General features: G+C 42.7%; 1 protein-coding gene across 1 annotated transcript in view; it reads left to right on the forward strand.

Moving 5' to 3' along the window:
- Nucleotides 1–1,848: 1,848 nt before the first annotated feature.
- IL1RL1 (interleukin 1 receptor like 1) overlaps nt 1,849–13,253 on the forward strand; it is a 33,483-nt gene continuing 22,078 nt past the window's right edge. The window contains exon 1 of the mRNA XM_035001854.1: nt 1,849–2,154. The gene's annotated coding sequence lies outside the window, so the exon portion shown is untranslated. The remainder of the gene's footprint in view (nt 2,155–13,253) is intronic.

Raw genomic sequence — 13,253 nt, forward strand, 5'->3', positions numbered from 1 at the left:
GAGTTTCTAAACACTGCTGTCTCAACACTCCTATGATGGTAAAGTATATCAAGAGATCTAGAGTTAGAGGAGACCAATAGCTCAACCAAGCCAGAAAGATTTTTAGAATTCCACTCTTGAATAAAGACGACTCAATGGTCTCACAATAACCAACCCTATTTTTAAAATATATGCAGATTGTGGCGAATTTCTTTCTAATTAATTAATTAATTAATTAATTTATTTATTTTTTAAGATTTTATTTATTTGAGAGAGAGAGAATGAGAGAGAGCGAGTACATGAGAGGGGGGAGGGTCAGAGGGAGAAGCAGACTCCCTGCCGAGCAGGGAGCCCGATGCGGGACTCGATCCCGGGACTCCAGGATCATGACCTGAGCCGAAGGCAGTCGCTTAACCAACTGAGCCACTCAGGCGCCCGAATTTCTTTCTAATTTAAACTCAAAATTTTTAGATATGTAAAATGCTACCCCCCCCCATCTTATTTTTTCTTCATAAAGTTTAAATTCCTTGAGGTCTGGAATGAGTCTTAGAGTTCTCTCACATGTTTCACAGTACCTGATAAGATGTTGGGTGCATCCATGAGTACTGTTTGGTTTCTTTTTTTCATTTTTTAAAGATTTTATTTATTTATTTGACAGAGAGAGAGATAGAGCAGGACACAAGCAGGCAGAGTGGGAGAGGGAGAAGTAGGCTTCCTGCCGAGCAGGGAGCCCAATGCAGGGCTTGATCCCAGGACCCTGGGATCATGGCCTGAGCCAAAGGCAGACGCTTAATGACTGAGCCACCCAGGTACCCCTATTGTTTGGTTTCTTGTTTGAGCATATTTTCCCCAGGTCTCTAGCAGTGGACAAGAGATGATAGATGACCTCAGGTAAAAACATGTTCCATATAAAGATGATGTAATGTGTAATTAGATTCCACTGTCAGTTTTTCATCTGTTATGTATAGTGGCCATAGGTAAGGAGAAGAGGTAATTTGACTCCCTTGTTGAGACTGGGTTCTTGAAGCAACGATGAAAGAAAGTATTTGGGGGGAGTGTTGCATGCATATGTGTGTATATGTGTGTATGTGTGCACATGCATGTGTTTAGTATAATTGTGATGGGCAGAATAGGTTGAGTATATGATAGGGCAGAAAACCATCAGTATCCATTAATATGGCTGACCCCTTATACAGATTATTCATTTAATATTGATAACAATACCCTTTGCACAAAAGATGTAGAGAGATTAAGGAATTTGCCCAAGGTCACACTGCTGGTAAGAGGAAAACCAGGATGCATCTAAGGCTCATGCTGTCTCTGCTATAGTAGAGAATTCTTTAGCAGATGGTACATCCTGATTGTTTGAAAGTCACCAACATTTTGAACCAAAAATCATGAAAGTGATTAATGCTGGTTCATCCAGAGCTCTAATGATTGTAATATGTGTTCACGGATCTGTATTACCGCCATCCAAGACAAGCTATCCGGTGGCACATGGAAAAAGCTCAGTTGCGGAGGCTTTGGAGCCTGGCTTTTCCTTGTACTGCCTATTGCCTTGGGTAAGGGAATCATCAGCCTCTCTGAGCCTCCGATAAGGCTCTGAGGAGTGCCTGGGATTGCATGTGCCAAATCCCCGCCCACGGAGCCTGGCTCCCACTTACGTGCCCGATATGTATTAAGATTTTCAAACCATTCACACTGAGGCACCAGCAGTTACACTTGCTGCAAGAACGTGCACAGTTGGTTTAGGAGCTGCAGCTTCCAGGAAGTTACAGCTGCCAACTCACCCTCAGGGCACTGAATGACCTGCCACCTACATGGAGTCGGGGAGGTTTTGCTGAGAAAGTCACCCACAAGGGAAGAAGAATCTACTTAAGGTGAAATGTAACCATCTAGGGAGATGATGTGAACATTAGGAGGGGAGCATGATCAGAGATCTTTGAAATAGACAATGTGGTGAAAACTAGTCGGCGTCTGTTAACAGCACCGTTCATGAGTTTAGCTTATCGGGAACCTGGTTTTGTGTCTTCGCTGATAAAGAAAATTGGAGGCTTTTTAAAGAAAAAGTGGCTATTGTATCTAGCAGAGACCTATTAAACAAATCGGTGTTCAGAGTTCAACTCTGTTGGTAGAAAGTGGGGGAAGAAAGAGCTCAAGTATGACTCGCTGATGGTAAGTGCCCTTGGGTTATTTTTTAAACACTTTTATCTCAAAGGGAATGACATTTTAAGGCAGAAAATTAGGTTAAAAAGAATAATTGCTAGCCATCTTTTTTTGTTGTTTATGGAAAAATAGTATTACTGATGGGAAAATCCAGTTAGAGATTGATGGAGTCTTTGGTAGTCTTGTTTGTATAATATGGAACTTTGGCCTCATATGTTGGAAAGTTCTGGGAGAGGGTGGGAAAGCAAGGGGGCCTTGCTGTGGACACACAGAGTGTGCATATTCCAGCTATTCTTTCTGGAGTCCCTGAAAATCCTGATGTGTTGGGGAATAGAACTCAGGAAGTAAGGAGCTTCAGGACAGTAGGGGTGAGGGAGAGGCACGTAGTGTGGGAGGGGAAGTCAGCCATCAGGGAGAAGGAAATACAGGATGGAATACAAGTGGAGGGTATAAGAAGGAGGACTGGGGTGAATAATTGATTTCAGTTCACATTTGTCATTGGTGCCTGCTCTGAAGCTCTTCTTGATGGCTCCATTCTCTTTCTCACTGAAGGCTGCCCAACCAAGGGTGTCAATCAAAATATGGCAGAGCTGGCCCCAAAGCCTTACCCACTGAGCATCACCGTTTCCTAATAATTTCCTCCAGGAGCAGAGACATGGGAGGTGTGCTTCTCCATGGCTGCAATGGTTCTCTTACCAGCTCCTGAGGCCAAAATGTCACCGTGTCATTGTCCCCCGAATATCAGTCTGAACATTGCTATCCCATTTATGCTATTCTATGTAGAGAATTTGAGTCAGAAAGCCCTGGGGTTGTGCAGAATTGCATCTAATCCCTGCTCTTGCACTTATGTGATGCACGACTCTAGGCAATTCATCTAACTGCTTTCATTTTTGTATTCCTTACCCACAAAACCAGCATATTAGCACTAATGCCAAACTCCGAGGGTGGTTTCTAAAGAAGAAATGAATGCAGAGTACTTAGTTCAGTACCTCGCTGACAGTAAATGCTGAGTAATGTCCGTCCTCATCGTTGTCATTATGTTTTTCCTTTCCGGCTCTGGGAACTCTTATGTCTGTGCCCTGCAGACCGGCTGTTGGGATGCTGATTTGGACTTTAAGAATCCCCATCAAGTCATCAGGTTCTCTCTGCTCTCAAACTGGTTGTCTGCAAAGTTTTGGGCGACATTGGGATCCAAGAGCAAACGCACTGCTGTGGGTAGGCACAAGGTGGGAGTCTCCCAGCAGGGGTGAGGCTGAAATGGTGTGAGTGTAGTGCACGTGTGTGCACGTGCATGACATAGGGTCCTCATTCAAGGTGAAGGGAAAGGTCCCTCTGGTCTGGAACAAAACTCTGACAGCAACCAAGTCCAGTTTCCAGAAAGAAAAAGGGAAAAGGGCCAGCCAGGTTATTTGAATTCTAAACAGGGGCCTTTAAATTTGTTTTTAAATTTAATTGTAAAAATTCTTAATATGAGACCTACCGTTCTAACAAATTTGTAAGTGTGCCGACATTGTTAACTAAATGTTAACTAAAAGCACAGGACTGTAGAGCAGATCTCTAGAAATTATTCATCTTGCTCAACTGAAACCTTATGCTTGTTGGTTACCAACCCCCACCTTTTCCCCTCCCCTAAGCTCCAGGAAGCCACCATTCACTCTTTGATTCTATGTATTTGACTTTACATCAGTGGAATCATGTAATATTTGTTCTTCTACGACTGGTTTATTTCACTTAGCATAATGTCCTCAAGGTTCGGGCTGAATATTATTCCATGGTATGTATATACTCCACTTTCTTTACCCATTTACCTCCCCATGGTCTTATATTGTTTCCACACCCTGGCTATTGTGAAGAGTGCTGCAATGAACATGGGAGGGCTAATATCTCTTTGAGATTCTGATAAATACCCAGAAGTGGGATTGCTGGATCACTTGTTCTATTTTCTGTCTTTAACTTGTTCAGGAACCTTCATGCTATCCTTAACAACTGTCGCATTTTGCATTCCCCCCAGCAGTGTACAAGGGTTCCAATTTCTCCATGTGCATAGCAACGCTTATCTTTTGCTTCTTTGATAATAGCCACCCTGGCAGGTGCGAGGTGCTATCTCATTGTGGTTTGGGTTTACGCTTCCTGGATGGTTAGCGATGTTGAGCATCTTTTCATGTACCTGTTAGCCATCTGTGTGTCTTTTGGGGATAAATGTCTATTCAAGCCATTAGCCTATGCTTTAATTGGGTTGTTCTTTCTTTGCTATTGAATTGTAAGAGCTCCTTATATATTGTAGAAATCAATTCCTTATGAGACATAGAGTGTGCAAATGTTTTCCTCTATCCTGTAGATTGCCATTTCTGTTGATCATTTCCTTTGCTATGGAGACGTTTTTAGTTCAATGTAGATCCTCTATTTTTCTCTTGATTTTTGTCTATTTTACTATGCTTTTGGTGTCTTATCCATGAAATCATTGCCAAGACCAATGTCATGAAGCTTTTCCCCTATATTTTCTTTTTAGGAGTTTTACTGAAAACTGGGTGCAGACTCAGGAGAGACTGGAGATGTGGGGTGATGAAGGGGAGCTGGGTCATGGTTGGGGAGGCTCCAGCCTGTGTGGGACGCAATTGTCTTTAGTTCACTTGTAATAACATAGCAGAAGCAGCAACAATAATTATATATTGAGGGTTGGCTCTGGGCCAGCACCTGAGCCATGTGCTCTTCATCTACCATATCCTGTTGTCCTTATGATAATTCTGTGAAGTAGGGGTGAACCCCAGCTCTGGCTGATTCAAATCCCGTGCATTCAACTCCTATGCCATGCCAATGCTGGTGAGAGCTTGGGCTCACTGTGGCAAGATTGAATATGAGCACAAAAAGGGTTGGGTTGAGTCTGTGGGATTGGCTCTGGAGCCATGTGTGGCTGAGCTCCCGGTGAAAGGGGACAGTGCCCCAATGGAAAAACAGAATAAAGATGGTGTCCACTACAGTGTAACTGAGAATTAAACAAGACCTTATAACTTATTCCCTGGGTGGATGGTTAACATTGAATTTCAACAACCACAGACCCTATCCAAGACCATTTATGACAACTTCCTTCAACGTGACTGAAGTGTGGATGTTAGGTGCCCATTTGAGGCCGCTGTAAGCTGGCAATCAAGACTTCCCTCCATGTTCCTCTCAGAAGCCTTGTGGTCAAGGTGCTGAAGGGACTGGGGATGAGCCATGGTGCACTGGAGTCTCCACACTCTTGGCCCCACTTGCCCAACTGAGGACCCCAGGACACAGGTCTATCCCTGAGGAAAGGGAATGGGATGACGTGAATGGATCTCAGGTTGTTGGTCCCTCTCCCTGCTCCTCACACTCTTGGCCCACTCCCAGGACCAAACAGCACTTTCTAAAGTCCTTTTCACCCCAAGTCCTTAGTTGGCCAGAAAACATCAGCCACTATCTGCTGGAAGCTTGGCTTACTGTACACTGGTATATGAAGGCTTTAATTCACCAGCTGAGCAGTAACCTTAAATGCCAAAAAAATCAGTCTCTTGACTCCTGCATTCAGGGGGGACAAGTTTCCTTGGGTTTCACTACTCTGTAGGAATGATAAGCAGAGAAGTAAAGACAAAGCGTTCAGTTGTGAATTCCCTCATCTTTTTTCTCTCCTTGTGCAGGACTCTGATAGATTCTGGCCTGGAATGTTTCAAAGTGCTTTATCTTCATTTTGATTTATTTTTGGGGGGGGCAGTGTTTCTGGGAAATGTAAGCATGTCACACCCCACAAGTCTCCGTTAGATCACTGCTGACATAAATACCAACTTTTAAAAGACATCAGGGAAATTACTTTTCAAAAGATAAAACAAAAAAATTAAGGTTTTCAAAAAGTGATCAACATTAAGCTTTATATAATGAAGACATTTTAAAACAAATCATGGTGACCAAGCAAATGATCTTAGAATGACTTTGCCTCCTCTGTCATTAAGGAGTATTTTGAACAAATCAGAGGTTGAATTCAAACCTGACTACTTTTGGCTTTTCTTCTTTCTCTGTCCTTTAGTATATGTGTGTTCCCACTTTAATTCCCCCTTTCTTCAATCTGTTAGTGATGGTTTGTGCCCCTGGCCTCTGACCCAAATGCAGAGCTACTTCACCCACCTCCTATTTCTCCTTCCACCTTTATAATGAAAACATCCTTAAACATGGGATTCAATTCAGTAACAATCTATTTGGAGAGTAAATTAATCTTCATGCTTACCTAACAATGTTTGTTCATTTGTTCATTCAAAAGCTATTTATTGAGGACCTATAATGGGATACATAAGGGAATAAAACAGAAAAAAATATATATGTGATGCATAAGTCAAGGATTTTGTGTGTTAGGAGGTTATAAAAGTCATGGAAAAAATAGAGCAGAATAGGGGGACTGGGAGTGTAGGATTAGTTGAGGAGGAGGTAGACTTCATTAAGGAGAAAGTGAGGGAATGAGTTGGACAGATACCTGGTGGAGGGGAATCTCAGAGGAGCCAGCTAGTACAAATGCTCAGAGGTGGTGGCAGGTGTGCGGTGTTCAAGGAAGAGGGAGGAGAAAGGTGTGCATGGAGTGGAATGAGGGTAGGGAGCACGGAAGAACCTGAATCAGAGAGGTGTGAAGGGTGGCAGACCACGGAAGGGCCTTCTAGTCCATTACAAAGAATTTGACTTTCACTGGATAAAAGGGAAGGCTTGAGAAGAGGAGTGATCGACAGGATCATGATGGTTTCTGCTCCAAACAGATTATAAGACGCAAGGGAAGGACCAAAGAGACTGGTTTGGAGGCAACTGCCATCATCCAGGTAAGAGACAGAGGTGGCCTGGACCACCAGTGAGGGCCATGACAAGGGGGCACGTGCTTGGGCCCTGAATATACCTGCAAAGTAGATTCAGCGGGACTTGTTGATGGATTAGAGGGAATGTGTTGGAGAAAAATAAGCATAAGGACACCTCCAGGGATTCTTATCTACGCAGCCGTAAAGATGGAGTTACCATCAACCAGGATGTTAAAGGGCTATTGGAAGAGCAGGTTTTGGGGGAACAGCAGGAATTCAGTCTTGACAGGTTGATTTTGAGAGACCTAGGACATGGTGGAGATGTCAAGTCTGCAGGTGAATACTTGAGCCTGAAGTTCAGGGGAAAAGTCTGCACAGCAGGTTTACCAGTGTGTAATCAGTGAGTAGGTGATGTTTAAAACCAGGAAACTGCTGGGGGAGGTCACCGAGGGGATGTGACAGGTGGTTGCCCCTCAAGCTGGGAGTCAGAGACTCCTCCCCTCCTCCCCTATCCTTGGAATGTGGGTCCTGCTTGCTTTCTCCACTCCCAGAGGCTGTTCCCAGGGCATACACTTGAGAAAGCAGTGTGGTGCTGAGACCGTCTGGAGGGTATACATTCCTGAACCCAGTTAAGTCCTCTATACAAACTTCTAAGATTTGGCGGGCAGGTGCAGAGGTCTATTCGTCTTGCTGTTACCTCTCAAGTAAGTTCCCTTGCTCATTAAGACTGCCACCTACCTATCCGGGATGGCCTGCCTCTTTCTTCAGCCTCTCTCTGCGCCCCTCCCCCCACCCCACGTATGGGGGCCAGTTTCAGATGACGCCCGGGAAGCTCCCGAGGAGGTTGGGAACCAACAGAAACTGGATGACATCACATGAGGGATGAGTGAAGATAGAGAAGAAAAGAGCTCCAAGGGCTAAACCATGAAGTAAGGGGAGAGGGGAGGCATGAAGGAGCAGCCAGTGGGGGTCCTGCAGGAAGATGCAGGAGAAGTCATTCACCTGTGACCGAGACACCTTCAAGGGAAGGTGAAGGCGGAGGACTGACCCTGGCTTTAGCAAGGACATGGGGGTAATCAGTGACAATGACAATAGCATAGTGCCATTATGATCTTATCGATTTATTAACAAATTGAAATTTAAAGAAAGAAATAATGCAGTGTTCCCCAAGTGGATTCAGATTCCATCAAGTTATTTACAAAACAATCAAGCAAACTATCCAAACAAGAAAAAGAAAGAGAGAGAGAGGATGCTAAGTTAACAACTTATTTTAACTAATGCTGAATTCTCAACACTCCTCCAGTATTTTACACAGAGAGATCCAAATTTATCTTTTAGGGAAAAGTGAATACTTCTCTGCAGGGAAGTTTTATAGTGAAAATAAGAAGTTGCTCCTTTGTGCCCTCCTGGCCTGTCTCCTTTCACTCTTGGAGATCTCATTTAGTCTCCTGGGCTTAATTTCATCTATACACTGATATCTCCCAAATTTGTTTCCTTAGCCTGAATGTGTTTCCTGAACGTCAGGAGCAAGCCCCCCTGTTAACGTGCCATCTTCAGCAGTATGTCTAATAGATATGTCAAACTGAATATGTCTCCCACCGAGCCAATCTTATTCCAAAATCTGTTCCACCTGCAGTCTCCCCATCTCAGTGACTAGTAACCCCTTTGTCCAGTTGCTCAGGTCAAACCTTGGAGTCGCCTTTGGCCACTCTCTTTCTCTCACGTCCCAGATCCTATCCATCAAAAAATCCTGTCAGCAGTACGTCAATGTATATCCAAACTCTAGCCTTCTCTCACCACCTACACTGCCATCTCCCTCTCGCCTGGAGGACGACAGAGCCTTCTGATTTGTTCTTCTCCTTCATCCCTAGTCCTCCTTAAGGGCATTTTCAGCTCCCATGCCATTCCTTGGCTTGAAATCCTCCAACAGTTTCCTTCTCACCGAGTATAAATCCAAGGGCTCAAAATGACTCATGGAACTTTGCAGGCGTGGATCGTCAGACCTCCAACCTGCTCTTACTTTTCTGCCATTTCTTACTCCACTCGACCACGTGGCTCCCTGCTTCTCCTCTGACCCACCAGGCCCCCTCCGCTCCAGCGCATCCACACAGCCTGCCCCTTCTGCCCAGGCTCTGCTTCAGCAGTGTATCCAATGTCCCCTTCCTGGTTGGCCTTCCCAGGCCCCCCTACTTAAAGTTCCATTTCTCCACCTCTCTTTCCCCTCCTCCTCTGTTTTCTTTTTTGGTTTGTAATACCATCTAAAATCGGCTATAAATATTTTTTACTTCTCTATATTGTTTATGGTCTTTCTTCTCTGCCAGGAGGTAAATTCCACGTGGGCCGGTATTTTCTCCTGTCACTGTTTCGCTTGGTGCACTGCTGTACCCCCAGGATCCGAAACAGTGATAGACATCTAAGAGAGGCCCTCACGGGGGTCTGGTTTCAACATTTTGCACTTCCAAGCCCTATTGATGCAGAATTGGTATGCAGGTCCATGCTAATTATTAAAACACTGAAATACTTCCTTACTGATGAGTCCGTAGCACCCCTCAGCACTCCTCCCCACAACCACAATACCCTCCACTGTACTCCCCTGGGACCTCCCCCTGATCCAGAAACCACAGGGTTAAGCCCAGCTCCTTTGCAGTGGCCGGTGTCCTTGTCACTGGTCAGTGCCAATGTGATGTTGTCTCTGTCAGATATTTCAAGCATTACCTTTGCTCTCACCCAAGAAACCACCAATAAGCCAAGCTGGTTGCTCATAATCTTAGATAAAAAATTGAAATAAATTCAGGGAAGAAATTTACCTAAAAGTCTTTTTTTTTTTTTTTTTTTTGGGAAAAGGGCAGACCACAGAGTTTGTTCTAGACAACTTGTTTCTGGAATCATTCTCCTCCCTCCCACAAAAAATTAACAGTTTTCTCTACAGGAATATTTATTCGGGGAAGTTTGATGATAAAACACTGTCAAGACCTCCAGTGGAGATTTCATCCCAGAAATGAAGCTGGGTCTCTTGACTTCAATACAGTGCTTTTCCTATTACATATGTGGGAAAATAAGACGTTATTTTATTTTACTGTTTTATTGGGAAATAACTAACTCAATTGAAACCAGAGACCTTAAATGCTGAATGTGATTTAATGATTATATTCAGTCATGTAATTACCATCCCAAACACCATAGAAAACATTTCTTCTTCCCAGAAAGTTCCTACCCACCCTTTTCCCACCAAATTCCCACAATTTCAAACACATGCTTTCTGATTCCCAGCAAGAGATAATTAGCTTGCCATTGAGCTTCATAGAAGTGTAATACATAATATATATTCTTCTGTGTTTAAGCATAATTTGGGGGGATGGGCAGCACTTTATTATTTTTTATTTTGCAACAAACTCAAACTTACTGGATGTGATCTTTTCAAGATTCATCATGGTGGCGCCTGGGTGGCTCAGTTGGTTAGGCGACTGCCTTCGGCTCAGGTTGTGGTCCTGGAGTCCCAGGATCGAGTCCCGCATCGGGCTCCCTGCTCAACAGGGAGTCTGCTTCTCCCTCTGACCCTCCCCCCTCTCATGCTCTCTCTCTATCTCATTCTCTCTCTCAAATAAATAAATAAAATCTTTAAAAAAAAAAGATTCATCATGGTATTATATCAGTAGTTCCTTTTTTTTAATGCCTTTTCTTTATCCATTCTCCTGCTGATAGATGTTTGAACTGTTTTCTGTTTCTGATACATGAATATGGCATTCATAAACATTCTTTCACAAGTGTTTTGTGGACATGTGCTTTTAATTCTCTTGGGGAAACACTAAAAGTGGAATTGTGAAGTTGCAGAGTAGATGTTCCTTAACTTTTGGTTTTGTTTTTCGACTCACCAAGATGTACATGCAATCAAGTGCACACATTTTAGGTGTAAAGTTCAGTAAGCTGTGACAAATGTATACCGTATGAAACCATCATCTTAAATTCAGATATCATCCCATCAATTTCTCTTATTCTCCTTTACAGTTCATTGACTCGCACAAACTCCCTCCCATTACCTTTGCAGTTTTAGAACATTATAGAAATGGAATCATACAGTGTGTACTCTTTTACACCTGGCTTTTTTCACGCAGCCCAGTGTTTCTAAAACCCATTCATATCGTGTTCTTCCTTTATTTATCACCAGCAGCATGCCATCATGTCCATTCATGTGTTGCTGGTCACCAAAATTCTGTGACCGTTTGGGTATGAGTCTTTTTGTGGGCGTAAGTTTTGATTTCCTTTGGGTAAATCCTTAGAAGAATTTCTGGGTCACATGGTGAGCCGTTGTCAGAAGCTTCCAAACTGTGTTCCAAAGTCGTTTATCATTTTACACTCCCACCAGGGATGGATGGAATTCTAGTAGCACCACAGCCGTTTGCCAACACTTGGTACTGTCAGTCTTTGTGATGTCATCAAATAGAATCTCATCGTAGTTTCAACTATTTACATTTCTCTAATGACTAGTAATTCTGAGCATCTTTTTTATGTGTTTGTTGGCCATCATGTATTTTGTGAAGTCGCAGTTTGAGTTTTTTTCTCATTTTTTAAAATCAGCCTGCTTTGTCTTCTTCACATTGGTTGTGTGAGTCATTTATAAATAATAGATACAGGTTTTCCATCAGATGTATAAATTGTATTTTGCCTGCCTGCAGCTTGGCCTATTCAAACCAATGAATTTAGTTTTCTCTCATGATTACTGAATTTAGTTTTCTTTCATGATTACTGATTTTCATATCTAGTCTAAGAAATATTTGTCCTTGTCCAGTAGGAAAACTATGAAGATTTTCACTATGCAATTTTTTACAAATATGATCCATTTTGATTTTGATTTTGATCTGTGTATAATGTGAGATAAAGATATGTCTTTCATCCATACAGATAGCCCGTTTTTCCATCATCACTTGTTGAAAACTATGCTTTCCCATAGACTTATGTTGTTGCTTTTATCAAAAATCAATTTTCTGCATGTTTGAGTCTATTTCTGGACTCTTTTCTTCTGATCCTTTGATCTATATGTCCATCTTGATGCCAACACCACACTGTTTCATTATTATAGCTTTATATTAAGTCTTAAAGTCAAGTTATAGAAGTTCTCCAACTTTGTTCTTATTTTTGAACAGTGTTTTGGCTATTCTATGCACGTAAACTTCCGGGTACATTTTAGAATTCTCACAGAAATTATAGATGCTGATTCTAATGTTGGGAAAATAAAGGCCAGACTGAGCCCAAGAGAAAGGAAGATATACAAGAAGTAAACGAAGAATGACAGATGCGGGCTACAGGTTATAAAATCATCATAAAGTGTTAGTCTTAAGCGGATCTTTAGTCATTGCACAAGACTGCTGGCTGGTTTTCATTTGGCCAGCGCCTCTGTTTCTCCCTCCTCTCTGTCCCCAGTCCCCAGAGATCCTTCTGGCTTGCACAACACTCTCTTCTTGGCCTCAGGAGTTTCCATGGGATGTTCCAAGAGTGACTTAGGCCTCACCTTACCATAAGATAGAAGGGAAAAGCCAGAGTTTCAAGGAAGAGATGGAAAAGCACAGCCCAAAGTACATTGTTCCTGCTCAGATTTGTATACAGACCTTTCCTTTCCAGACCAAACATTTCAACCCCTAGTCGGTTGTACCACTTCATTCAACGAACATTTCCAAGCATCTACTTTGTGCTGGGCACTCTGCCAGGCATGTGAGCTGTATCCATGGACACAACTCACAAAAATTACCTCTCCTTCTAGAGCTCATAATCTAATGGTGGAAAAAGAATACAAACAAGAAACACAAATTCATAAGTAGAAAATTAAAGGCTGGTGGGTGCCCCGTTAAAAGGCCAGAGCTGGGTAAGAAAATAGGGAATGGGGGAAGAGAAGCTGCCATTTAAAGTCGATCGATCAGATACTCAAATGAATGTTTTGACATCAATGTCCATGACTGCACTATTCACAATAGTTGAAGGTAGAAGCAACCCAAATGTCCATGATTGAATGGATGGATAAAGAAATTGTGGTATATTCATACGATGGAATATTATTCAACCACTAAAAGAAATGAAGTACTGATATATTCTTCAACATAGATGAGCCTTGAATATACTCTGCTAAATGAAAGGAGCCAGACATAAAAGGTACTTATCGGATGATTCCATTTATATGGAATATTCAGAAGAGGCAGATCCAAAGAGGCAGAAAGCAGACTGGTGGTTGCTAGGGGCTGGAGAATGAAAGGAAGGGGGAGTAATTACTAATGGGAATGGGATTTTATTTGGAGTGATGAAAATGTTTGGGAACTAGACAGAGGTGGTAGA

Source organism: Mirounga leonina, unplaced genomic scaffold (genome assembly GCF_011800145.1).
Source record: "Mirounga leonina isolate KUSES-001 unplaced genomic scaffold, KU_Mleo_1.0 Mir_125, whole genome shotgun sequence".
Lineage (NCBI taxonomy): Eukaryota > Metazoa > Chordata > Mammalia > Carnivora > Phocidae > Mirounga > Mirounga leonina.